Raw genomic sequence first — 27,384 nt, 5'->3', positions numbered from 1 at the left:
TATCCCTGGATAGGGGCTCCTTCCCTATCCCAAAAGCTAGGGGCGCCCTAGCTATCCCTGTTCCATGGATTACTTCTGATGGTGAAGATGCCGGGGCCACGTACCTAACTGATCTCCTATATTAACCCTAAACTGTTCCCTCCTCCACCCAGGGAAGTGAGGAGAAGTAGTGTATAAGAATACATACCCAAACCAGACTTACAATGGAAGACGTTCAGGGATAAATGAAAATACCAAACATACAAATGTGCACAGAGTGCAACAGAGTGGAACACAGGGAAGTATAGGAAGGAAAAAACAAATAGGAGAGGATGAGGATTTGCACACAGACAAATGACTAAGCAATAGTCTTTAAAATAACACTCCAAACACCTCCACAAACAACCAACACCTTCTACTCCAGAGCCAGGCAGAATAAGTTAATGCTTCTGTCTTCTCTTTTGCTGGCTACACAATGCTCACTAAGCTATATGCAGTGAACAGAAGCATTGACATTGGTGATACTTGTGTAGGACCTTCCAATCAAATAATGATGGCATAGCAGAGCTGCTGGATCCTAGCAGATCCAAATCAGCTATGCCACTGACACCTGGCACAGCAGGCTTATTTTCCCTGTAACTAGGTCTCTTATGGATGTCCTAATTACAGTGGAAAAACAATGAGCAATAAAAGAAAAAAAATGCTCCCAATAGAACTTTTACGATTTCTTGGTGGGCAAATTATGTAAAAATATAAATATATGTATAAAATATCTTTCAAAAACTTAAAAAAGGTAATGAAAAAAAGTCCCTCATATAAAATAAGCCTACACAAATTAGGTATCGACACTGACCATAATAACATGGAGAATTCATTCAGCAGGTTATGTGGTGTGGAGCATGAACAGTAAAAAATAGAAACAAAAAAACCTAAGGAAAGTAAAAGTCTAACTCCCGCACCACCCAGAGGCACAGAGAAGACTGGGTAATGGATCCAACATGGAAAGTTATTATCCAGCACAAATAGTCTTGATTAGGCTTTTTTGGATATCCATAACCACATTCATAACAAATACACAGTAGCATATCATCTGAAATGTTTCTGATCGCTGGTGTTCCTTATTTCTAGCAAAAGAAAAAAAGGAGGCAAAAAATAATTTTTTCTATATTTGTGTTGCAAAAAATATATAACCTGCACAGTAATTCATATTTATCCCAAAATAGAACTAAAAAATTATATAATTTGTCTTGCATAAAACAAAGCTTCCTACAGTCATGTCAATGAAAAAAAACATATCTGCTGTAAAGATGAGAGTTAAAAATGAAAAAAAAATTGGCCAGTTGTTAAGGCCAATTCAGGTCTGGTCACTAAGGGTTAATTGTGCAACAATAGTAAAATATTACATAAACTGTACACCCTTTGGACAGTCACAATCAAAATGCCCTGCAGAAGACAGTTACAATATAATGTGATTTATATTATTAGAAACTGACGGAGGAAAAGTAAAACCTTACATGCGACAAAATTTGATTGAGAGGAAGACATTATTCCCATAAGAGCCAATATGATCAACACAAATTGTTTTAGGTTGCTACTTATGTGTATGACAGAGAATGAAGGTAGTCAAACCCTTAGGGTATGGGCATGCAACGTCCTTTTCTAGAAGGCAAAGCTGCTGAGTTTCCAAGAGGAAGACGCTACAGAAAACGCTGTTTTTTCCTGAAGAGTTGTTTTTAGAGTTTTTATTTTTGGTCATTTCCGAATGCTTATTTGATTTTATTTTTCTTACAACCACAGTTTTCTATAGTGTTTTTCTAGCATTTTATGGCATCCTTATTACTTGTGTTTTCATGTTTTTTTAACTCCATTCAACAATGAAGACACCACTTGTGGGTTTTCAAGGAAAAATGCTGGCAATTGTGCTCAAGAAGACTCTCAGGTATCTTGCAGGCATCTATAGAGCCTTCCCATAGACTTGAAGTGTAAAATATTAAGAGTCTTCAGAGTGCAAAACGCTTGAAGATGCTCTGCTCACTAGAGATGAGCGTTGTTCGACTCGAACTGTTCGCCAATCTCAAATTCGAGCTGTTTTGGGCGGTGTTCAAGCCGTTCGGCGAACACGAACGATTTGAAAAAAATTCGGCTGTTCGAGGTTATGTTCGATAACTGTTCGTGCACCAAAATCATAACTGGATTTTTTCTCAGTAATGCTGAAAATTAATGTTAATACGCAGTTTGAGTGTTCAGCGGGGCGGGGGATGGATCTCTGCAGGAATAATGAAGATCTCCATTTTTTTTTCTCTTTCCCGCATTTGCAGTGGGGAGGTGCAGTCTGTCAGCCTATCAGCAGCGCACACACGGAGCGAACTGCTGTTTTTCACACAAGCAAGGGCATGTGTCATTGGCAGTGTATGTCACATGTCCTTGCCCTATAAGACCAAGCCATTTTCCCCATCGCCACCATTTTCTCACTGCTGCAGCTGCGTGTTAGACGGCACCGCTGTTGCTGTGTGCGCTATACCTTGTTAATTTCAAGACAATTTTCGCACAAATCTACAGATAGCTTGGGAGTAGGGAATAGTTGTGATTGCAGTCCTTTTAAGGACTAGGTTACAGCATTTCCTACGACTTTTATCAGGCAGGTCTGTGCTCTTAAATAGATAGATTGTGGGAGTAAAGACTAATTGTAATTGCAGTCTTTTTCAGGACTAGGTTACATCAGTTCCTATCAGTTTTTGCCAGGCAGGTCTGTGCCAGTGCTGTGCAAGTTTTTTTCACAGCATTTGGCTGAATCTAGCAAAGCTAATCCTTTTTGGCCTATTGCAGAGTGTGTTAGTCAGTGGAGTAGCCTATCTGTGTTGCAAGATATACCACCTGTGTATAGAATATCAATTTTTTACTGCACCTAGTGTAGTAAAATCTTTTGGGCATAGCATCATTCTATTAGTCCATCTATACTGACCTCCATCAGGTTGCAAATTGAATATAATTTTTTTCTGCATCTAGCTCTGAAAAAATATTTGGGCTTCTAGCAGTGTGTGGGACTTGTTCTATTAGTCCATCTATACTGACCTCCATCAGGTTGCAAACTGAATATAATTTTTTTCTGCATCTAGCTCTGAAAAAAATATTTGGCCTTCTAGCAGTGTGTGGGACTTTCTCTATTAGTCCATCTATACTGACCTCCATCAGGTTGCAAATTAAAAATAATTTTTATCTGCATCTAGATCTGAAAAAAATATTTGGCCTTCTAGCAGTGTGTGGGACTTTCTCTATTAGTCCATCTATACTGACTTCCATCAGGTTGCAAATTAAAACTAATTTTTATCTGCATCTACCTCTGAAAAAATATTTGGACTTCTAGCTGTGTGTGGGACTTGTTCTATTAGTCCATCTATACTGACCTCCATCAGGTTGCAAACTGAATATAATTTTTTTCTGCATCTAGCTCTGAAAAAATATTTGGCCTTCTAGCAGTGTGTGGGACTTTCTCTATTAGTCCATCTATACTGACCTCCATCAGGTTGCAAACTGAATATATTTTTTTTCTGCATCTACCTCTGAAAAAATATTGGGCTTCTAGCTGTGTGTGGGACTTGTTCTATTAATCCATCTATACAGACCTCCATCAGGTTGCAAACTGAATATATTTTTTTTCTGCATCTACCTCTGAAAAAATATTGGGCTTCTAGCTGTGTGTGGGACTTGTTCTATTAATCCATCTATACAGACCTCCATCAGGTTGCAAACTGAATATAATTTTTTTCTGCATCTAGCTCTGAAAAAATAGTTGGCTTTCTAGCAGTGTGTGGGACTTTCTCTATTAGTCCATCTATACTGACCTCCATCAGGTTGCAAATTAAAAATAATTTTTATCTGCATCTAGTTCTGAAAAAATATTTGGCCTTCTAGCAGTGTGTGGGACTTTCTCTATTAGTCCATCTATACTGACCTCCATCAGGTTGCAAATTAAAAATAATTTTTATCTGCATCTACCTCTGAAAAAATATTTGGGCTTCTAGCTGTGTGTGGGACTTGTTCTATTAGTCCATCTATACTGACCTCCATCAGGTTGCAAACTGAATATAATTTTTTTCTGCATCTAGCTCTGAAAAAATATTTGGCCTTCTAGCAGTTTGTGGGACTTTCTCTATTAGTCCATCTATACTGACCTCCATCAGGTTGCAAATTAAAAATAATTTTTATCTGCATCTACCTCTGAAAAAATATTTGGGCTTCTAGCTGTGTGTGGGACTTGTTCTATTAGTCCATCTATACTGACCTCCATCAGGTTGCAAACTGAATATAATTTTTTTCTGCATCTAGCTCTGAAAAAATATTTGGCCTTCTAGCAGTGTGTGGGACTTTCTCTATTAGTCCATCTATACTGACCTCCATCAGGTTGCAAATTAAAAATAATTTTCATCTGCATCTAGCTCTGAAAAAATATTTGGCCTTCTAGCAGTGTGTGGGACTTTATCTATTAGTCCGTCTATACTGACCTCCATCAGGTTGCAAATTAAAAATAATTTTTATCTTCATCTAGCTCTGAAAAAATATTTGGCCTTCTAGCAGTTTGTGGGACTTTCTCTATTAGTCCATCTATACTGACCTCCATCAGGTTGCAAATTAAAAATAATTTTTATCTGCATCTACCTCTGAAAAAATATTTGGGCTTCTAGCTGTGTGTGGGACTTGTTCTATTAGTCCATCTATACTGACCTCCATCAGGTTGCAAACTGAATATAATTTTTTTCTGCATCTAGCTCTGAAAAAATATTTGGCCTTCTAGCAGTGTGTGGGACTTTCTCTATTAGTCCATCTATACTGACCTCCATCAGGTTGCAAATTAAAAATAATTTTTATCTGCATCTAGCTCTGAAAAAATATTTGGCCTTCTAGCAGTGTGTGGGACTTTCTCTATTAGTCCATCTATACTGACCTCCATCAGGTTGCAAATTAAAAATAATTTTTATCTGCATCTACCTCTGAAAAAATATTTGGGCTTCTATCTGTGTGTGGGACTTGTTCTATTAGTCCATCTATACTGACCTCCTTCAGGTTGCAAACTGAATATAATTTTTTTCTGCATCTAGCTCTGAAAAAATATTTGGCCTTCTAGCAGTGTGTGGGACTTTCTCTATTAGTCCATCTATACTGACCTCCATCAGGTTGCAAATTAATAATAATTTTTTTTCTGCATCTACCTCTGAAAAAATATGGGGCTTCTAGCTGTGTGTGGGACTTGTTCTATTAATCCATCTATACAGACCTCCATCAGGTTGCAAACTGAATATAATTTTTTTCTGCATCTACCTCTGAAAATATATTTGGGCTTCTAGCTGTGTGTGGGACTTGTTCTATTAGTCCATCTATACTGACCCCCATCAGGTTGCAAACTGAATATAATTTTTTTCTGCATCTAGCTCTGAAAAAATATTTGGCCTTCTAGCAGTGTGTGGGACTTGTTCTATTAGTCCACCTATACTGACCTCCATCAGGTTGCAAATTCAAAATAATTTTTTGTCTGCATCTAGCTCTGAAAAAATATTTGGCCTTCTAGCAGTGTGTGGGACTTTCTCTATTAGTCCATCTATACTGACCTCCATCAGGTTGCAAACTGAATATATTTTTTTTCTGCATCTACCTCTGAAAAAATATTTGGGCTTCTAGCTGTGTGTGGGACTTGTTCTATTAGTCCATCTATACTGACCTCCATCAGGTTGCAAATCGAATATAATTTTTTTCTCCATCTAACCCAGCCAATAGTTTTGGCCTAATACCACAGTTTGGCCACTCAGCTCTGCTCGGTTCCCATCCATTGTTTTTTTGTGCAAACAACTCCAGAGTTGTGAATTAGTTAACCACCAAAATGAGTGGAAAAAGGCCTGCTGCTGGTGGAAAGGGGAATAGGCGTGATGGGAAGGGGAAAAAAGGTTGTGTCCGTGGGGTAGGTGTTAAAGCAACAGTAACATCTGCAGAAGAAAGACCATCTTCCAGCCAAACTAAAATGTCTACTTCTTTTAGTGGACAATGTGATAAGATCCCTTTCTTACGGCCACGCCAAACGCTACAAATTCCAGATGAGGCACAAAAACAGCAGGTGCTTCAACGGATATCAAGTGCTCCTTTAAGTGGGCTCTCCTCCACATCAACTTCAACATCACAAATACTCCAGTCCTCAAAGGTGTCACCCTAATCGCACTTGCTTCCTCACAGCTCCCAAATCTCCAGCTGGCCATCTGAGTATGAGGTAGAACAGATAGTTGAGTCTGCAGAGCTGTTTACTCATACTATAGCCTGGGAATCAGAGGTCGACTCCAGCGCTTCTGTGAATCCAGACGAGGAAATGATCTGCACTGATGCCCAGAATCTTTATGAGTCGGATCCAGGACCAGACGCAGAAGGTTCTGACCATAATGTAGACCCTCATTCCCAAACTGTAACTCCTGTTGGTGGAGACAATGAGGAAGACGATGATGAGACTCAAATACCTGATTGGAGCGACAACTTTAGTTTTTTGTCAGGGCAGGAACAGGTTGGCTCTGAGGACGACGGGTGTGATAACGCACAGGGTGATGATGATGAGGTTGGAGATCCCACTTACTGTCAACCCACAGTCAGCCAAGAGATGAGGTCAGCAGAGGAGGTGGAGGAAGATGCTAGTGACGACGAGGTCAGGTTGCGCCTTCCTGGACAGAGACGTAGTACTGGAAGCACGTCAACAACTGCATCCTCAAACACAACTCTGCCTCTCACCACAAGTCGTGGTGGCTCTTCAGGTCGCATGGGTGCTAAGCCTTGCATAGCCTGGGCATTTTTTCAGATCGATAAAGATGACCCAACTCATGTTATCTGTAACATTTGTCAGCAAAAGCTAAGTAGAGGCCAAAAAATACATAGTTTGAGTACTTCATGCATGAACCGGCACATGAACATGAAGCATAAGTTGCAGTGGGAAGCTCAGTGTGCTACAATGCAGCCTAGCCGGCCGGGCCAACCACCGTCTGCCATATCTTGTGCATCCGCAGCCTCTTCATCCTCTGTGACCGGGGGGACAGCAGTCACACCTGTTTTGGGGCGCAGACCTGCCACCTCTTTACCCGCAACAGCCAGCGTGATTGGCAGGTCATCATTTTCTTTGGAGGTGGTAACACCAGCTGGTGTTGAGCGCTGTCCGACATCGATAGCACCACCTTTGGATCAAGGCAACCTAACATGTCCGCCTGCATCTTCCTCACAGACCGGCAGTTTGCCGGGGACACCCTTATCAACCCCGTCTAAGCACAATAGCCAGCCCTCGGTCCCTCAGATGTGGACAAGTAAAAGACCATTTCCTCCTAGCCATGAGAAAGTTAAGAGGTTGAATTTCACCATCTGCAAGCTCTTGGCTACAGAAATGCTGCCTTTCCGCCTGGTGGACACAGAGGATTTTCGAGACCTTATGTCCGTCGCAGTGCCCCAGTACCAGATGCCCAGTCGGCACTACTTCTCAAAGAAAGGTGTGCCTGCGCTCCACCAGCATGTCGCACACAACATCACCGCTTCTTTGAGAAACTCTGTGTGTGACAGGGTGCATTTCACCACAGACACTTGGACGAGTAGGCATGGACAGGGGCGTTACATGTCGCTGACTGGGCACTGGGTAACTATGGTGACAGCAGGACAAGGGGCTGCTGTCCAAGTCTTGCCGTCCCCACGAGTTGTGCGTCAATCCTCTTTATGTCAAAGTTCCTCCACTGCTTCTGCCTCCTCAACCTCCTCTCGGTCTTCCACCTGCACCCAAAGCCTGTCAGGTCATGCCACAAGCTTTCTAACTGCGCAGAAGGGATCCTGCACACCTCCTTACTATGCTGGCAGTAGGGCTCAACGTCATCAGGCGGTTTTTACTTTGAAATGTCTGGGAAATATGAGTCACACAGCTGAGGAGTTGTGGTCAGCTCTGGAGAACCAATTTCATGAATGGTTGTCTCCACTGGACCTGAAACCAGGGAAGGCCGTGTGCGACAATGCTGCAAACCTGGGTTCGGCCCTTCGCCGGGGCAATGTCACACACGTGCCTTGTATGGCTCACGTGTTGAACCTGGTTGTCCAGCAATTTTTAGCCCACTATCCCAGACTAGATGGCCTTCTGCAGAGGGCACGGTCGCTGTGTGCTCACTTCCGCCGTTCGCATCCCGCAGCTCAGCGACTTACATCTCTACAGAAGTCGTTGGGCCTGCCACTTCACCGGCTAAAATGCGATGTGCCTACCCGGAGGAATTCAACTCTGCACATGTTGCAGCGACTGTGGCAGCACCGACAAGCCCTGGTGCAATACGTTCTGACGTATAGCCTGGGCCAACGAGATCCAGAGGTGGGGCAAATCACGCTGGAGGAGTGGTCTCAGATCAGGGACCTAAGCACCCTTCTGCACAGTTTTGAAATGGCGACGAAGATGTTTAGTGCTGACGATGCCATTATCACCATGACTATTCCGGTGATTTACATGCTGGAGCACATGTTAAACAGAATTCGGAGTCAGGTGATGGCACAAGAGGAGGTGGAGGAAGTAGAGGAGAAGGAGTTGTATGCGGAAGGGCTAACATCTGCAAGGTCCAGACGGTCGGCAGCACCAAGGCGGCAGGCATGTGAGGGTGGGGGAGATGGTTTTACCAGGGCGCATGGTAGCAGCCAAACTAGTGAGGAAGGTGCAGGAGCCCAGGAAGAAGTGGAGGACGAACTGATGGAAGACTCATCAGATGAGGGAGACCTTGATCACATTTCTGTTGTGCGAGGTTGGGGGGAGAGGACAGAGGAAGGAAGCATGATTGTTACCTCGCCACCAACACAACAGGGACTTGGTGCTCCTGGATGCGCAACACACATGAGTGCCTTCTTGCTGCACTACCTGCAACATGACCCTCGAATTGTGAGAATTAGAAATAATCCTGACTACTGGGTTGCCACACTGTTAGATCCCCGGTACAAAAGTAAATTTGCCGAAATTATTCCTGCCATAGAAAGGGATGCACGCATGCAGGAGTATCAGCAGAGACTGTTGCAGAATCTTACATGTGCTTTTCCACAAAACACCAGTGGTGCACGTAGTGAATCTCACAGTTCCAACTTGCCAACCGTGGGACCGTCAAGTGTTCAGCACTCAAACCGTAACAGAACCACAGTATCTGCTGGTAACATCAATTTTGCGGAATCATTTCACCACTTTTTTAGCCCATCCTTTGCAAGGCCACAGGAGACAAGAAGTCTGACACATAGTCAACGCCTAGAGACGATGGTACAGGAGTATCTCCAAGTAAACATTGAAGGCATGACTGTGTCACTGGACCCTTGCTCTTTTTGGGCTTCCAATCTGGATAAATGGCCGGAGCTAGCCACTTACGCCTTGGAGATCTTGTCATGCCCCGCAGCCAGCGTTCTGTCTGAACGTGTGTTCAGCGCTGCTGGTGGTGTGCTGACAGATAAGCGCACGCGGCTCTCCACTGATAATGTAGACAGACTCACGTTCATAAAGATGAACAAATCATGGATCCGAAATTACTTTTCTACCCCTGTGTCATCCTGGGGAGAGTAAAAGCTTGATGATTGGTTAAAATCACCCTACCAACCGTTTTAAGCTTTCAAATTACTAATCATGTTTATCTGTATCTTGGCTGGAAAATAATTTGGGCTTTGTAGCAGTGTGCAGCACTGATTCTATTAGGCTATCTATAATAAGCTCCACCAGATTTAAAATTACTAATCATGTTTATCTGTATCTTGGCTGGAAAATAATTTGGGCTTTGTAGCAGTGTGCAGCACTGATCCTATTAGGCCATCTATACTAAGCTCCACCAGATTTAAAATTAATAATAATTTTTAGCTGCATCTAGCCCGGAAAATAATTTTGGGGCTCCGAGATGCGCAAGACACATAAGTGCCTTCTTGCTGCACTACCTGCAACATGACCCTCATATTGTCAGAATTCGAAGTAATCATGACTACTGGGTTGCCACACTCTTAGATCCCCCAAACTTTTCGATCAACCTTTTCATTTTAATAAAGACCAAAAAAATGGTCATTTTTGAAATTATAAGCATTAGCAGGTTATTAGAAACTAAAATCAAACAGTTTTCAACTCAAAACTTTATTCTAGGTGATGTTACATTTTCACATAGGACCCCTTGTTCGAAATGAGCTTCTGAATTCTCTCGTCCATTGAATTTGTCAGGTTTTGGATGGTTTCTGCTTCAATTGTTTTGCATGAGGACAGAATATCCTCCCAGAGGTGTTGCTTAGATGTGAACTGCCTCCCGCCATCATAGACACTCCTTTTGATGATGCTCCAGAGGTTCTGAATGGGGTAGAGGTCAGGGGAGCATGGGGGTCACACCATAAGTTTGTCCCCTTTTATGCCCATATCAGCCAGAGATGCAGATGTTTTATGTGCAGCATGAGATGGTGCATTATCATGCAAAAAAATGATCTTGCTGTGAAATACACGGTTCTTCTTCTTGAACCATGGCAGGAAGTGCTGTTTGAGAAAATCCACATACATTATGGAGTTCATCTTTAGCGCCTTCAGGGATCCTAAAGGGGCCGACAATCTCTCTCCCCATGATTCCAGCCCAAAACATTACTCCACCTCCTCCTTGTTGGCGCTGTAGCCGTGTTTGCGTGGGGTGTCCATCAACCAGCCATCCTCCACTCCATCCATCTGGACCATCGAGCGCTGCACGGCACTCATCCGTGAACAAAACAGTTTTGAAATCAGTCTTCATGTAATGTTTAGCCTACTGGAGCCGTTTCTGCTTGTGTGAAGTGGATAGAGGAGGTCGACAGGATGGCGTATGCACAGCTGCAAACCTCTGAAGGACCCTGCATCTTGTTGTTTGGGGGACGTTGGAGGCACCAGCAGCTTCAAAAACTTGTCTGCTGCTATGACAAGGCTTTTTTGCCGCTGCTCTTTTAACCTGACGTAATTGCCTGTAGGAAAGAGTCCTCAATTTGCCCTTATCAGCACGCACACGTGTGTACTGTGAATCAGCTACATACTTCTTGATTGCCAAGACACTTCATCCTGATCATCGCACAATGTTGATTGTAGTCATGCCTTGACCTAAACACTCCACAATTTGTTGCTTCTCAGCAGCCGACACATCCTTTTTCTTTACCATTTTGGCAGAAAATGTAGGCTGCTTAATAATGTGAGACAGCCTTCTTAAGTAGTCTTGCCTTTCATTGGACACACCTGCCAAACTAATTAGCACAGGTGTCTGCAATTGCTTACAGTGATATAAAGAGCCCTGACACACATCACCATCAATGAGTTTAACTGACAAACAAACAAATTCTTCCCTTATCACTCCTAAACACTTTTTGCATAATAATTTGGAACACAGTGTACATGTGCTTTTCCACAAAACACCAGTGGTTCACGTAGTGAATCTTACAGTTCTAACTTGCCAACCGTGGTCTGTATGGAGTTGTTCAATAAAGGGCCCAAAATTAAGATAACATAGATGGGAGAGGTCTCTATGAATACGAATTCCTAAGTATTTGATACCCTGTGAGGGCCAGGCAAAGGGAAAGTTGGACTGGATGGAATCCTATATGGATTTGGGGAGGGAGACATCGAGGGCCTCAGACTTCGCTGCATTGATTTTAAAATTTGACCATGTAACAAAGTGATCTATTTCAGCCATAACAGCATGGATGGATATATGTGATTGAGTGATATATACTAGGACATCATCAGCAAATAGAGAGCACTTGTACTCGGTGCCTCCCACCTCAATCCACCTAATATTGGGGTTATGGCGAATTGATGAGAGCAGGTGCTCCGTCACTAGGATGTATAAGAGAGGGGACAGAGGACATCCCTGCCTTGTCCCATTGGTGATTGTGAAAGGTGATGAAAATGTTCTCATGCACCCCCTGGGCCTTGGGACACCCGGAGCCGGACCCTTTTTGGTGGATGCTGGTGGTTGTAGTCTTCGTGGCGGCGACCCGGTTCCGTGGCTCAGGGTGGTCAAACCAGTGGCGGAACTATTTATGTGGTTTTGATGTTTATATGTCCGACTACGCCACCCGTGGATTGCGGTCAGAGTGAACTGCCGCTGCAGGGCAGACCACTGAGGCTGGTGTTGTGGGTGCAGCAGAGCGTAGCATAACTCCCCACGGGAGGAGTATAGCCTCAGGGCAGTGTATGCGGAGGATGGGGGTGATGGTGCAGGGCAGCAGCAGTAACGACACGGAGTCAGTGATGCAGTCCAGGGCCTTTACTCACAGTTCTTATTATCCAGACCACGTCTGCAGGTAACGGCTGCCCATGTCGTACTGTGCTCACCAGGTGAGGGGCTCAGACAACTCCCAGATAACTTTGGAGCGCTTCACAGGACCCCCTTTGTGTGTCCTTTGTCTGGCCTTTCTTACCAACCCTTCTGTCCGGCTGCCTCGGGCCTCCTCTTGGTAAACTTGGCGCCAGTTTCCCTGACCCTATGTGGTGCCTTCCTAGCGGGTGTAGCGAGGGGCTGCGCCACATAAAATGTTAGAGCCTCCGGTTTCTAGCTGAGGGTCGTTTCCTGCCTCCACTAGTTTCGGGGACCGGTCTCCCCCTTTGGCCTGACCCCTCCACGCAGGTGGATTCGGGCGTGCGGTGGCGACTTGCCCGTCCACACCCCTGGGATCCCTTCATTCCTCGTTCCTGGAGCCTTCTCCGCTCCTCTTCCTTCCTTCTCCCTCTTCCAGGCCTGGGCCTCTGTTACTAGGCCCGCCTCCGGAGCAGAGCTCATGCAGAGCCCCTGCTCCCTGCCACTTCTGCTCAGACTTCTCTGCACTGAACTAAGATGGTGCCCACCTTTTATACTCCCTTCTCAATGCACCCAGGAACTGCTTCCTCCCTGCTCCTGCACTACAGGGTTCCCCGTCCTCAGTGTTCCCTCCCCCTACTCCAGCCAGGGACAGGGACTGTCGTGCCCATCTCAGAGGCATATTGGTCGCCCTGCCCCACGGCAATGTGGTGTAATGCATGCAGGTGTCGGGTCCTGATCCACACTCCATCCTTACCTGAGAGTGAGATATCACACCTCTGGGTGAGGTGCAATACCTCTGTAGCAACCGAGCCCTCAGGGTGCTACAGTTCCATTTATCTTCAGCCTAGGTGACGTATTGTGATACAGGGCCGTGATTTTGGCTATAAAAGGGTCCCCTAGACCCCTACCCCAAGCTTTTTAAGAGAATCATATATGGCGTGCCAGGAGACTCTATGGAATGCTTTCTCAGCATCCAACGAGAGTATCTAATTACAAATTTTTAACTGCATCTAGCCCAGGAAATACTTTGTGCCTAGTAGCAGTGTCTGCTAGTCAGCGGATTATCCCGGCTGTTAAGCAAGCTACACCACCTGTAGTTTGGACACTTAATTTTTTCAAAGGAAATGCTTCGGGACCACGGGATACTCAGTGAAGAGCATCAGGAGGCACCCCAAGGCATAGGGGCTGGGACTGGCAGTAGGATGCCTTGCGGTGGACAGCCGAGCTTGATCCTTATAAAAGCTTTTTAACTGCAGCAGCTTTAGTGGACGCTACTGGAGCTGGAATTACGCGGCTGCTGGCATGAGACTTGCCCTCCAATAGATCCTTGTAAATGGATTTAAAGTGTATTCATTCAAATTAGAGAGACAATTTAAATTAAAAAGCTTAGAGCTGCCTCCACCACAGGGGGGCTCGCTCGACCCACCAGCGGACAGGCACCAGTATTGGGAGAGGGGGGCTGGCCGTCAGGGTTCACCGCGGCTCTGGCACAAACCCGGCGACACGGAGGTGGCACGGGCAGGAGCGGACTGAACGTGTTGGCTTCTCACTTTTTGGATTTTAGAAGGGCATGACATGCCTATATTTGTGTCTCCCCCTCCTTTTACTCCACCTCTTTTCTTTTCGCATGACTATATGTACTTGTCACTTTTCCATGTGTTAGTTGTGTCTTCTGAGCAGTTTGTCAGCTTTTGGACACCTTTGAAGGTGTTTTCTATGTGCTTCTATGTGTTTTTGTTTGCCTGCCATTGGTTTTAATGGTGTTCGAAGGTGTTCGACGAACAGTTCGACGAACAGTTCGGCGAACACACGGGTGTTCGACGAAAGGAACCGAACTCGAACACTACGGGGGTGGCTCAACACTACTCATCAGACCAAAGCACAGATGTCCACTGGTCTAATATCCATTCCTTGTGTTCTTTAGCCCAAACAAGTCTGTTCTGCTTGTTACCTGTCCTTAGCAGTGGTTTCCTAGCAGCTATTTTACAATGAAGGCCTGCTGCACAAAGTCTCCTCTTAACAGTTGTTGTAGAGATGTGTCTGCTGCTAGAACTCTGTGTGGGATTGACCTGGTCTCTAATCTGAGCTGCTGTTAACCTGCGATTTCTGAGGCTGGTGACTCGGAAAAACTTATCCTCAGAAGCAGAGGTGACTCTTGGTCTTCCTTTCCTGGGGCGGTCCTCATGTGAGCCAGTTTCTTTGTAGCGCTTGATGGTTTTTGCAACTGCACTTGGGGACACTTTCAAAGTTTGCCCAATTTTTCACACTGACTGACCTTCATTTCTTAAAGTAATGATGGCCACTCGTTTTTATTTACGTAGCTGCTTTTTTCTTGCCATAATACAAATTCTAACAGTCTGTTCAGTAGGACTATCAGCTGTGTATCCACCTGACTTCTGCACAACACAACTGATGGTCCCAACCCCATTTATAAGGCAAGAAATCCCACTTATTAAACCTGACAGGGCACACCTGTGAAGTGAAAACCATTTCCGGTGACTACCTCTTGAAGCTCATCAAGAGAATGCCAAGAGTGTGCAAAGCAGTCATCAAAGCAAAAGGTGGCTACTTTGATGTACCTAGAATATAAGACATATTTTCAGTTGTTTCACACTTTTTTGTTAAGTATATAATTCCACATGTGTTATTCATAGTTTTGATGCCTTCAGTGTGAATGTACAATTTTCAAAGTCATGAAAATACAGAAAAATCTTTAAATGATAAGGTTATTCCAAACTTTTGGTCTGTACTGTACATCAAAGACCTATTTGTCGGATATTTTTATATAGGTTCTAATTTTCTTCTGATTGGTCTATCCAATCTAGTCAGCAGATATACATATCTGATTCTTTACTATGTTGATGTTCATGACTATTAAGACTGTATGCACATGGAAATGTATATTATCTGCGTGCCCTCTGCAATTTTTTCGTAATTCCTCACATGTATTAAAGCTGTCGAACAGTCGCAAATCATGCGCACTGCGTGACCAAAACATAACACCTGAGCACGCTGATGATACTCAGAAAACACTCGAGCATGCTTGTAAATCTCGAGTAACGAGTATGCTCGCTCATCACTAATAAGCATGCATACTGAGGAAACTGTCAGTCACTGATTAGGACCACTCACGAGATTAATCAATATATTATAAAGTTTTCTCAACTTTTCCTATTTTGCAACATGATGCTTGCATGTCAGACTGCAACTTCAATGTGACAGATTCCCTTTAAAGGGAATCTGTCAGGTCCCCCATACTCTCCAATCCAGCAGCATTCACCTATGTATAATTAAACTTCCTGCCTAACCAGTCCTGTATAACGTAATTCAGTTAAATAAATGCTTTAAAAAAAAACATTTATAATATCCCCCTTTACTGTGCTAATGAAGGCTTTGACTAGTCGATGGGGCGTTAGTTGACCGTGACTAGTCAGCCTTCTTTCTATGTTAACTTTGCCCCTGTGGGAGTGATAACATAATATGCATGAGTGGCGTCATCAAATGCTTATGCAAATCTGCGCACACACACCGCTCATTTCCGCAGTGTCACTGCATCTCTGAAGCTAGGTGTACTCTTCGCAGCTTCAGAGGCGCACTGCGCATGACTGGAAGTTCATGAGATGAAAGAGGGCTGCTGCTGGGTTGGAGGAAATTGGGATCTGACAGGCTCCTTTTAAAGCTTAATTATAAAATTTCGACATATACAGTGATGAGCAAAAGGGTAACAATGTTTTGAGCTTTTGACTTTCAGGCTCCATATCTCACCATCCACTACTGTTGCGAATATGAGACTACAATCATTTTATAGGTAATCATCTTGGCTCATATGGAAATTTTACTTGCAACTATTTAACATATGATTAGTTATGCAGATTCTTGTCGTGTCACTACATTGTTACTGTTTTGCTCCTGGTAGTTGAAAAATATTTTTCTTTCTGTATACTACAAAATACAACCTGTTCTTACATTTCCTAGTAGCTCAGTGTGTTGATTCCCAAGTGAAAGGTATCTGGTTCAAATCGAGGAGTAGCCATGAAGAAAATTAGCCAAGAAAAGAGAAACAGCATCATCCAGCTCATCGATAACGTTTTTTCGGCCAAGAAAATTGACAAACTGCATCATGTGAGTGCCATGACAGTTAAAAGAATCCAAAATGAAGACCATCCAGCCAATAAAAAGCTAAGAGGTGAACGTCCAGGCAAAATATCAGAATGAACAATTTGGCTCATCACAAGATCTATCAGTTCTGGTGTGACAAACACAGCAGTGGAGGTGGATCATAAGCTTCGTAATAGTGAGATGACAGATTTCCACAAGTCTAGAATGATGGCTCAAAAAAAGGTGAAGTTGCCTTGATTTCAATATCGACATAAGAAGCGTTGGCTTGAGTTTGCAAAAAACTGCAAAAAGTGAATAGTAGAAGATTGGAAACAAGAGATTTTGAGTGATGAAATGAAAGTCAATAGACTAGGCTCTGATGGGTGCAAATAGATCTGGAAGAAACAATGGAAAAAGGGCTAACAGATCGAGAAATTGAAGGAAATGTCAAGTTTGGTGGAGGAAGCCTGATGATATGGGTTTTTCCCAGCCAAAGGCGCTGGATATTTGACCAGGATCAATGGTGGTCTCAATGCTGAGCTACAGTATATGTGAGTATCCTACAAGATGACTTACTTCGTACACTCTAGTACGGGTATGAAAAGGATGACAAAGTGTTCCAGCAGTACAATGACCCGAAGCATAGGTCGAGACTGGCGAAGGAATGGTTCAATGACAATGAAGTAGAGGTGCTGGATTGGCCCCTACAGTCCCCAGACTTCAACCCAATCGAACACTTGTGGGTAAAGTTAAAGAAAAAACTGACCAGAATACACCAACTTTGGGAATGTGTTGAAAAGACCTTGGGATCAGATTTCGGTTGTGACCTGCTTGAATCTGATTGAGCGCATGCCCAGAAGGATTCAAGCAGTGTTGAAAGCCAAAGGTGGATTTACAAAATACTGACAAACTAATAAAAATTAAAATTAAAATAGTTGCAAGTCAAATTTATGTATGGGATAGCCAAGATGATTGTCTGTAAAATGATTGCAGTCTCAGTTTCGAAGCAGCAGTGGATGATGAGATATGGAGCCTGAAAGTCAAACGTTCAAAACATTGTTACCCTTGTGTTCGTCGCTGTAAATTTTAGCATAAACTTCTTATTAATTCTTGCTCATTTTGGGGGTGCATATCAAAACATTATTTGTGCTGCATTACCAGCTATCTTAGGCCATATTAACATGTGGTAGAATTGTCAATTGTACAATGAAAATACATGACTACTTCCAGTAAAATGACTGTCCAGAGGTTTTTGGTAAATTTAGCCACATATCGCATAAAAAATCTCTGTGAAATTTAGAACTAGCTTCATATTTTCAATTTTCATTCTGTAGAAGGAGTGTTGTGGATTTTCACAGCAGAGTCCACACTGAATTTTTAGATGAAAATTTAGCTGTGGATTTGTTGTTAAATAATGGCAGACTCCAGTATAATTTGACAGAGCCCAATAATACCAGCCCAAATTACCATGCTGTTGCACCTGTTTAGCTTCTCTATGTCAAACATGAACCTACAAAAAACAAAAGCCTAAATACAAAAGCAATAATCTTTATATATGAATCATAAATAAATATGATTAAAACTATTTGTAAGTAGAGAGAGAACTGCAGCACTCCCTAGTACTTACCAGTACATAAAATAGCAGCAAGCGTTATTCCAGAGGCATCAAACTACAGCAGGGAGGAACATTGATGTGGGATATCAGGCGGACCACAGATGTTTTGCACCTAGTATGCTCTTCTTCCTGGAGAAAAATCACCATTGTCTGCATGAAGTCCAACATCCTTATTCCTCCTCGCTGTAATTTCATGCAGTTGGAATAAAGTTTGTGGCAATTTTATATAGTGGTGAGTGCTACAATTTTCTGCTCTCTAATTGCAAGCATGCATGAACTGTTTCTCTTTTCGTACAGTTGCTGAGCACCACTGAAAAGTATGTGGAGAATCTGGTTTTTGTTTGCAGTGCAGGCAAAAGCTTTTAATATTTATGATTAAAAGTATGCATTCAGTTAAAAAAGAGAATGTAGCACAAGAGTGACAGTCTGAACCACAACAAACCACAACATGATGTTCCAAAAACAATTTAATAACATTGCTGGCACAAGGAGATAAATAAATCCAATGTTGTATTGTACTCCAACAAATAATCTCAACAAAAAAAGAAACAACCCACAAAATATATATATAATGCTAGGGAAATCAGACGGGATATCACAATCTGTTCCCACCTGTTTTTTTCTAGCATTGTAATTTTATTTTTGTGTTTTTTTTATCTTTACTAGTGATGAGCGAACGTGCTCGCCACTACTCGGTACTCGCCCGAGCATCACTGTGCTCGACAAGCTTGGTGCTCGGTAAGTATTTCCGGGTTGCTTAGGCGGGAGCTCGGGTCCCAGCCCTGCATGTTTGGCACTCTTTAGAGGGCCAATGAATATGCAAGGATTGATTGTCACGCACTTTAATGCCAAAGCCATGATGGTTGTGGCATTACAGTGATTGGCTGGCCACATAGCATCATCGGGTCTATTTAAGACCTGGTGACGCTAGGCTCATCACAGTCTACCCCAAGTAGGGAGAGGTAGGGTGAAGTGCTGCTGAGTCAGTGAGAGATTTGCTTGTTTATTAGTTAGTATAGGTATTCCACAAAATATCTATATATCCATCTGAACTAACAGTCCTTCTGAGGACTAATCCAGCTGCATATATTCAGTGGTGATAGCAGGAGTTAGGCAGGCAGGCCGGGTTTTTGGCAGACAGTGTATTCAGCACAAGAGGGTCCATTGGACGTTATGTTTCCTGCTGCTCTTACAGATATTTGTAGACATAGTCCAAGATATCAGGGGCCAGAGCTATTTTTTTATCTTAATCCTGATTATTTGCTTAAAAATCAAGGCAGGCAGGGTTTGTGGCAGACAGTGTATACAGCACAAGAGGGTCCATTGCACGTTCTGTCTGTTTCTGATGTTACAGATATTTGTAGACATAGCCCCAGATATCAGGGGCCAGGGCTAATTTTTTTTGGATCTTAATCCTGATTATTTGCTTAAAAAGCAATCCAGAGTGCACCATTTTTCTGCTCCATTTGCTTGTTAGCACTGCAGAATACAGCCAGATCTTTTCCATATTACAGCGATAAAAATCCAGAAATTTGTAGTGAACGTGGAAAATACAGGTTTTCATTTACAGTTTAAAAAACAAAAAAAATTGAGCTTGGTTAAAGTTGATATATATGCAGCACATAAATACATGTTTCACAATGGCCATGAATCAGAAAAATCTACAAGAAGCAAAATGAACAAAAACCCTGCTGTAAATAAATAAAAACCAAGTGCATTTAAATATAATAGGGTTATTAGTAACACTGTTTTTGATCAAAAATAGTATATAAGCCATCCCACAATTGTCAAGTTGAACCCATTAGGGACAGTTCTAAACTGTCTAATATTAAAAACCTTACCATGTGTCAAAGTTGATCTCAATGTGTGAATAAGGGCAGACAAAGGACTAAGTCCTAAACTGTGAACACCAGCCTAGGGAAGCTTTAAATGTATTATCCAGCTATAAAAAGCTCATTTAGAGTTTGTTGCAGTGTGTCAGTGAAGCTATTCACACGTGGTCACTGTGAAGAATAGTAAACTAGAAGCCCGCTATTTAAAACCGTGGTTGTCTGTCAAACGTATCAAATGAACTGCGGTCCGAATTCAACAATTTCTGGCCTCCATTTACAGTTTATTGCAGTGTGTCAGTGAAGCTATTCACACGAGGTTGTTGTGAAGAATAGTAAACTACAAGACTGCTATTTAAAACCGTAGGTGTCTATCAGACGTATCACATATAACTGCATTCCAAATTCAGCCATTTCTGTCCTCCATTTACAGTTTGTAGTAGTATGTCAGTGAAGCTATTCACACACGGTCACTGTGAAGAATAGTAAACTACAGGGCCGCTATTTCAAACCGTGGATGTGCGTCAGACGTATCACATATAACTGTGGTCCAAATTCAGCCATTTCTGTCCTCCATTAACATTTTTTTAGCAGTGTGTCAGTGAAGCTATTCACACGCGGTCGCTGTGAAGAATAGTAAACTACAGGGCCGCAATTTAAAATCGTGGGTGTCCGGCAGATGTATCACATATAACGGCGGTACAATCCAGTCATTTGTAGTGAACGTGGAAAGTATTGTCATCGATTTACAGTTTGTAGCAGTGTGTCAGTGTACACCATTTTACTGCTCCATTTGCTTGTTCGCAGAATGCAGCCAGATTTTACTTTTATCCACATTACTGTATTGTGGAAGCAGAGGAACTTTTTTCAATGATCAGACGCACGTGATCCATATGACTGCCATAATAGTACAGAAATTTTGTGGAGCGTGCCAAATAATCCACTCCATTTAAAGTCAGCCGGCTGTGTTTTGTTGAACCAATTGACACTTGGTCGCTCAAAAATACCCTACTATTAGGCGACTGCCTGAAACCATGGCCACCAGACGTTATTCCATATGACTGCCCTCATAATCCAGCAATTTTTGTGAGTGTGTCAAATATTTCACTCCATTTAAAGTATTGCAGTTCTGGGTTCAAACCTATTCACAGTTGGCCACTGACAAATAGCATATCTGTGAACAATGTTGTCAGAGTATTACGCCACTTTTATGGACTGACAAAAAAAAAAACATACAAAAAACAAGCTAAAATGGAAAAAAAATGTTATGAAACATTCTTTCCAGGATAAGAACTTGCATATAAGGCCAAAGAAATAATAAAAAAAAGTTACGGACTGTGGAAGACATTTATGCGACCATAATGAATGTAGCGCCGGCGTCCCTGCCCTCTGCTAGGCAGGGACGCTGTTCCCCTCACCTCTCTGCTCCGTGCCCGGCGTCCTCCTCCCGCTCTGCTGGCAGCGCGCGCTCCTTCCCGGCCACTGTGCTTAGGGCGCGCGCGCGCGCTCTCCCTCCCTCTTAAAGGGGCCGCGCGCGCCGTCCTAAGGAGTCCCCAGCCAATGGCCGGAGGACTTCACCATATATAAGGCACCTCCTCCAAAATGGAGGTGCCCGAGCAATGTTGTTGCACTGTTCACTACTCTGCTTCAGCCCTCAGGTCCCATTGCCAGTTACCTGCCAGATACCTGCCAGATTCCTGCCAGCTTGCTGTCTTATTCCTGCCTAATATTCTGCTACCTGCCTGCTAGCCTGAGGTCCGACGGTCTGCCTTACTACTCCTGTTAGTCTGTCTAAGGACCAGCTTGCCCGCTCACCTGGGAGCGCACATCAACTACCTGCCTGCTTGCCTGAGGTCCGACGGTCTGCCTTCCAACTCTTGTCAGTCTGTCTATGGACCAGCTTGCCCGCTCACCTGGGAGCGCACATCTGCTACCTGCCTGCTAGCCTACCTGGAGGCTCTGCCGTCACGTGCTGTGACCACCTGCCTGTCCAGTGACTCCTGCCCGCTCACCTGGGAGCGCTCATCTGCTGCCTGTCTGCTAGCCTACCTGGAGGCTCTGCCGTCACGTGCTGTGACCACCCGCCTGTCCAGAGACTTCTGCCCGCTCACCTGGGAGCGCTCATCTGCCGCCTGTCTGTTGGTCTTCCTGGAGGCTCCGCCGTCACATGCTGTGACCACCCGTTTATCCAGAGACTCTCGCCTGCTCACCTGGGAGCTCACGTCTACCATCAGCCGCCACAGGTCGTACCAACCCTTTACCCAGAGACTGCCCCGGTCACTTGCCGTGACCATCTGCCCGTTCACCCAGAGACTGCCCCGGTCACTTGCCGTGACCATCTGCCCGTTCGCCCAGAGACTGCCCCGGTCACTTGCCATGACCATCTGCCCGTTCACCCAGAGACTGCCCCGGTCACTTGCTGTGACCATCTGCCCGTTCACCCAGAGACTGCCCCGGTCACTTGCCGTGACCATCTGCCCGTTCATCCAGAGACTGCCCCGGTCACTTGCCGTGACCTCCTGCCCGTTCTTCTAGAGACTGTCCCGGTCACCTGCTGTGACTGCCTGCCTGGTCGCCACCCGCTCCCTTACAAGGACCGCCCCCTTGTATAGTAGCTCAGAGGTTCCGCCTCCCAGACCCATTACAGTTTGCTCGGGCCATGGAACCCGGTGGCACCCAAGCTCCCTCGCTCTCGGACCTGTGTCATGAACTGTCCCGTCAGAGGTCCCAACAGGAGTCCGTCCTGGGTCACCTGCGGAATGTCAATTCTCGCCTGGACACTCTGACTGCTCCGCCAGCAACCTCCGCCAGTGCCATGACTCGCAATCCGGCAGCTCCGCTGTCCACTAATACCATGGTATCCTACCCCGGACCCCGGCTTTCTGCACCTCCTCGCTTCAGAGGCGACTCTGCCCAGGCTCGGGGCTTCATAAATCAGTGCACCCTGCACTTTGAACTCCTGTCCCACCAGTTTAACTCCGACCGGGCCAAAATTGCCTTCATCATGTCCCATCTCACCGGGGAGGCCCTGGCCTGGCTAAATCCTCTATGGGAGAGACGAGACCCCCTGGTGTCCGACTTGCCTTCCTTTCTCATGGCTTTCCGGAAAGTCTTCGACGAACCCGGACGGAAGACCTCATCCGCATCATCACTGCTACGCCTCCGTCAGGGAAGTCTCACCGTGGGCCAATATGCCATACGGTTCCGTACCCTTGCCTCGGAGCTGGCCTGGGATAACGACGCTCTGGTATCCGTCTTCTGGGAGGGTCTGTCCGGCCGTATTAAAGATGAACTTGCCGGTCGGGACATTCCTACCACTCTCGATGACCTAATAACTCTTGCCACCCGGATTGACCTACGGTTCCAGGAGCGTGCCAAAGAGGTCACCCGTGAGAGGAGGTTTCCATGTCTAGCTCCTACTTTTCAGAAATCCGTCTCTCCCCAGGTACACTCTCCTGAGCCTATGCAGGTCGACCAGACCAAGATGGTCAAAACCCGTCAGGACTTACGCCGTGCCGAGGGGAGCTGCTTCTACTGTGGCAGTAAGGAGCACCGGATCCGTGCCTGCCCGGAGAGGTCGGGAAACGCCTGTGTCTAGGTTCGCTCAGAGAGGTCGACCTAGACAAGAATAAATCCTCTCCATCTCTGCTGCTGTCAGTCTCAATTGTCTGCGGGGAGAGCCGTTTTTTCGAACTAGCCCAACTTGACTCTGGAGCAGCCGGGAATCTTATTTCACAGTCCCTGGTAGAGAAATACCGCATCCCCACCAAACCTCTGGCTGTACCCTTGTCTGTTGCTGCCGTGGATGGGGGTCTCTTACCACGCCCCATCCAACTCATCACCGAATCCATTACTCTGCAGGTGGGAATGCTGCGTTCTGAGAGTATCTCCTTTCATGTTCTGCCTGGACTCTCTCACGCCCTCTTGCTAGGTCTACCTTGGCTCCAGAGACATGCACCCGTGCTTGACTGGCAGACCGGAGAAGTCCTTCGCTGGGGACAGGACTGCCATAAGACCTGTCTGGTTCCCGTCCATCCCGTCCGTCCTTCTCCTACCCCAGCTAATCTACCTGGACTTCCGATTCCTTATTGGTCTTATGCTGATGTCTTTAATAAAAAGGAGGCAGAGACACTACCCCCTCATAGACCATACGACTGCCCTATCGACCTGTTACCTGGTACTACTCCTCCCCGTGGGCGTATTTATCCATTATCCGCTGCTGAGACCCGGTCGATGTCCGAATATATTGAGGAGAATCTGGCCAGGGGATTCATCCGGAAATCTTCCTCCCCGGCGGGAGCAGGCTTCTTTTTCTTCAAAAAGAAGGACGGCTCTCTCCGTCCCTGTATAGACTATAGAGGCCTTAACCAGATCACGGTGAAGAATAAGTACCCCCTTCCACTCATTCCGGAGTTATTTGATCGTCTGAGGGGGGCTAGAATCTTCACCAAACTGGACCTACGTGGGGCGTACAACCTGGTTCGTATCCGTCAAGGGGATGAATGGAAGACGGCATTCAACACCCGGGACGGCCACTATGAATATCTGGTAATGCCCTTTGGTCTCTGTAACGCTCCTGCCGTCTTTCAAGAGTTGGTCAATGACATCTTCCAGGACCTTCTCTACTCATGCGTAGTGGTGTACCTGGACGACATTTTGGTCTTCTCTCCAGATCTCCAGACTCACCGGAGGGACGTTCGTCAGGTCCTGCTCAGGCTCAGGCAGAATCACCTCTTCGCTAAATACGAGAAGTGCCTCTTTGAGCAGACCTCGCTTCCGTTTTTGGGCTACATTATTTCTCAGACCGGCCTACGAATGGATCCAGAGAAACTGTCTGCCATCGAGAAATGGCCTCGACCGGAGGGGTTGAAGGCCATTCAGCGGTTCCTGGGCTTCGCCAACTACTACCGCCTCTTCATACCGCACTTCTCTTCCCGGACTGCCCCAATTTCCGCGCTCACCCGTAAGGGTACTAATCCCAAAGAGTGGCCGCCCGAAGCAGAGGAGGCCTTTCTTTCCTTAAAACAGGCCTTCTCTTCCGCCCCGGTGCTGCATCGCCCGGACGGCAACAAGCAGTTCTTCCTGGAAGTTGACGCCTCCTCCTCTGGAGCCGGAGCGGTACTTACTCAAAAATCATCTTCCGGGAGGATGGTAACTTGCGGCTTCTTCTCTAAACTCTTCTCCTCCTCAGAGCGCAATTATTCCATGGGAGACTGAGAGTTATTGGCCATCAAACTGGCATTGGAGGAGTGGCGTTACCTGCTCGAGGGGGCTCTTCACCCGGTAATAATTTACACTGACCACAAGAACTTGGCTTACCTCCAGCATGCCCAGAGACTTAACCCGCGCCAAGCCCGGTGGTCCTTGTTTTTTGCTCGCTTTGATTTTGTTCTTCATTTTCGCCCGGCTGACAAAAACATCAAGGCGGACGCCTTGTCTCGATCCTTTCTGGTGTCTGATCTCGAGGAAGATCCGAAACACATCATCGATCCCGCCAGAGTAATGCAGGTGGCTCCCGTGAGTCTAAATCGTCTCCCTCCCGGAAAGACGTTCGTATCAGTAAATGATCGGGAGAAGATCCTTCACTGGGGTCACTCGTCTAAACTGGCTGGCCACGCCGGTCAGAAAAAGACCCTCCAGCTTATTACCCGGCACTACTGGTGGCCTACCCTGCACAAGGACGTAATAGACTTTGTTTCTGCCTGTGTGTCCTGCGCCCGCAACAAGGTTCCGAGACATCTGCCAGCCGGTCACCTCCTTCCTCTTTCTGTACCTGCTGCCCCCTGGCAGCATATAGCAATGGACTTTATAACTGACCTCCCAGTCTCTGCCGGTTGTACGGTCATTTGGGTGGTCGCTGACCGCTTCTCCAAGATGGCTCATTTCGTTCCCCTGCCAGGCCTCCCGTCTGCACCCGAGCTAGCGAAAGACTTTATTCGTCACATCTTTCGTCTTCATGGCCTGCCCCTCCACATCGTGTCGGATCGTGGGGTACAGTTCACCTCACGCTTCTGGAGAGCCACTTGTAAACTGCTAGACGTCACCCTGGACTTCTCTTCCACTTACCACCCACAGTCCAATGGTCAAGTGGAGCGGATCAATCAGAACCTGACCAGTTACCTCCGGCACTTCGTTAATGCCCATCATTCAGACTGGGTGGATCTCCTACCATGGGCCGAGTTCTCTTATAACAATCACGAGAGGAATCCTCCTCCAAATCCCCGTTTTTTGTAGTCTTCGGTCAGCATCCTCGGATTCTTTTTCCTGTCTCCACCTCTGTGGACAACCCGGCTGCGGAATCTCTCGTTAGCAAATTTTCCTCCATTTGGGAGAGTACCCGATCCGCACTCCTTCAGTCGTCCGAACGGATGAAAAGACACGCTGACAAAAAACGCCTGGATCCTCCACAATTTCGTCCTGGAGATAAAGTCTGGCTCTCATCTAAATATGTCCGACTCAAGATACCTTCTTACAAGTTAGGGCCTCGGTTCATCGGTCCTCTGGAGGTCATCAGTCAGATCAACCCGGTGGCCTATAAATTGAAACTCCCGGCCAACTTACGGATCCCTAACTCCTTCCATGTATCTCTCCTCAAACCTGTGGTGCTTAACTCTTTTTCCAAGTCTACAGGTACGCCTCCTGCTCCGGTTTCTGCTGAGGACGAGTTTGAGGTAGAGAACATTCTTGCCACCAAAAGGGTAAGAGGAAAGACCTTTTTTCTATTAGATTGGAAGGGGTTTGGTCCTGAGGAGAGAATGTGGGAGCCCCGGGAGAACATCCATGCCCCGCTCATCCTTGCTAAATTTCTGTCTGGCCTAAAAAAGGGGGGGCCTAAAGGGGGGGTACTGTAGCGCCGGCGTCCCTGCCCTCTGGTAGGCAGGGACGCTGTTCCCCTCACCTCTCTGCTCCGTGCCCGGCGTCCTCCTCCCGCTCTGCTGGCAGCGCGCGCTCCTTCCCGGCCACTGTGCTTAGGGCGCGCGCGCTCTCCCTCCCTCTTAAAGGGGCCACGCGCGCCGTCCTAAGGAGTCCCCGGCCAATGGCCGGAGGACTTCACCATATATAAGGCACCTCCTCCAAAATGGAGGTGCCCGAGCAATGTTGTTGCACTGTTCACTACTCTGCTTCAGCCCTCAGGTCCCGTTGCCAGTTACCTGCCAGATACCTGCCAGATTCCTGCCAGCTTGCTGTCTTATTCCTGCCTAATATTCTGCTACCTGCCTGCTAGCCTGAGGTCCGACGGTCTGCCTTACTACTCCTGTCAGTCTGTCTAAGGACCAGCTTGCCCGCTCACCTGGGATCGCACATCAACTACCTGCCTGCTTGCCTGAGGTCCGACGGTCTGCCTTCCAACTCTTGTCAGTCTGTCTATGGACCAGCTTGCCCGCTCACCTGGGAGCGCACATCTGCTACCTGCCTGCTAGCCTACCTGGAGGCTCTGCCGTCACGTGCTGTGACCACCTGCCTGTCCAGTGACTACTGCCCGCTCACCTGGGAGCGCTCATCTGCTGCCTGTCTGCTAGCCTACCTGGAGGCTCTGCCGTCACGTGCTGTGACCACCCGCCTGTCCAGA

Source organism: Phyllobates terribilis, unplaced genomic scaffold, assembly GCF_046119375.1.
Source record: "Phyllobates terribilis strain yellow unplaced genomic scaffold, ASM4611937v1 Scaffold_9__5_contigs__length_417890890, whole genome shotgun sequence".
Taxonomy (NCBI): Eukaryota; Metazoa; Chordata; class Amphibia; order Anura; family Dendrobatidae; genus Phyllobates; species Phyllobates terribilis.
Note: the sequence above shows the minus strand (reverse complement) of the source record.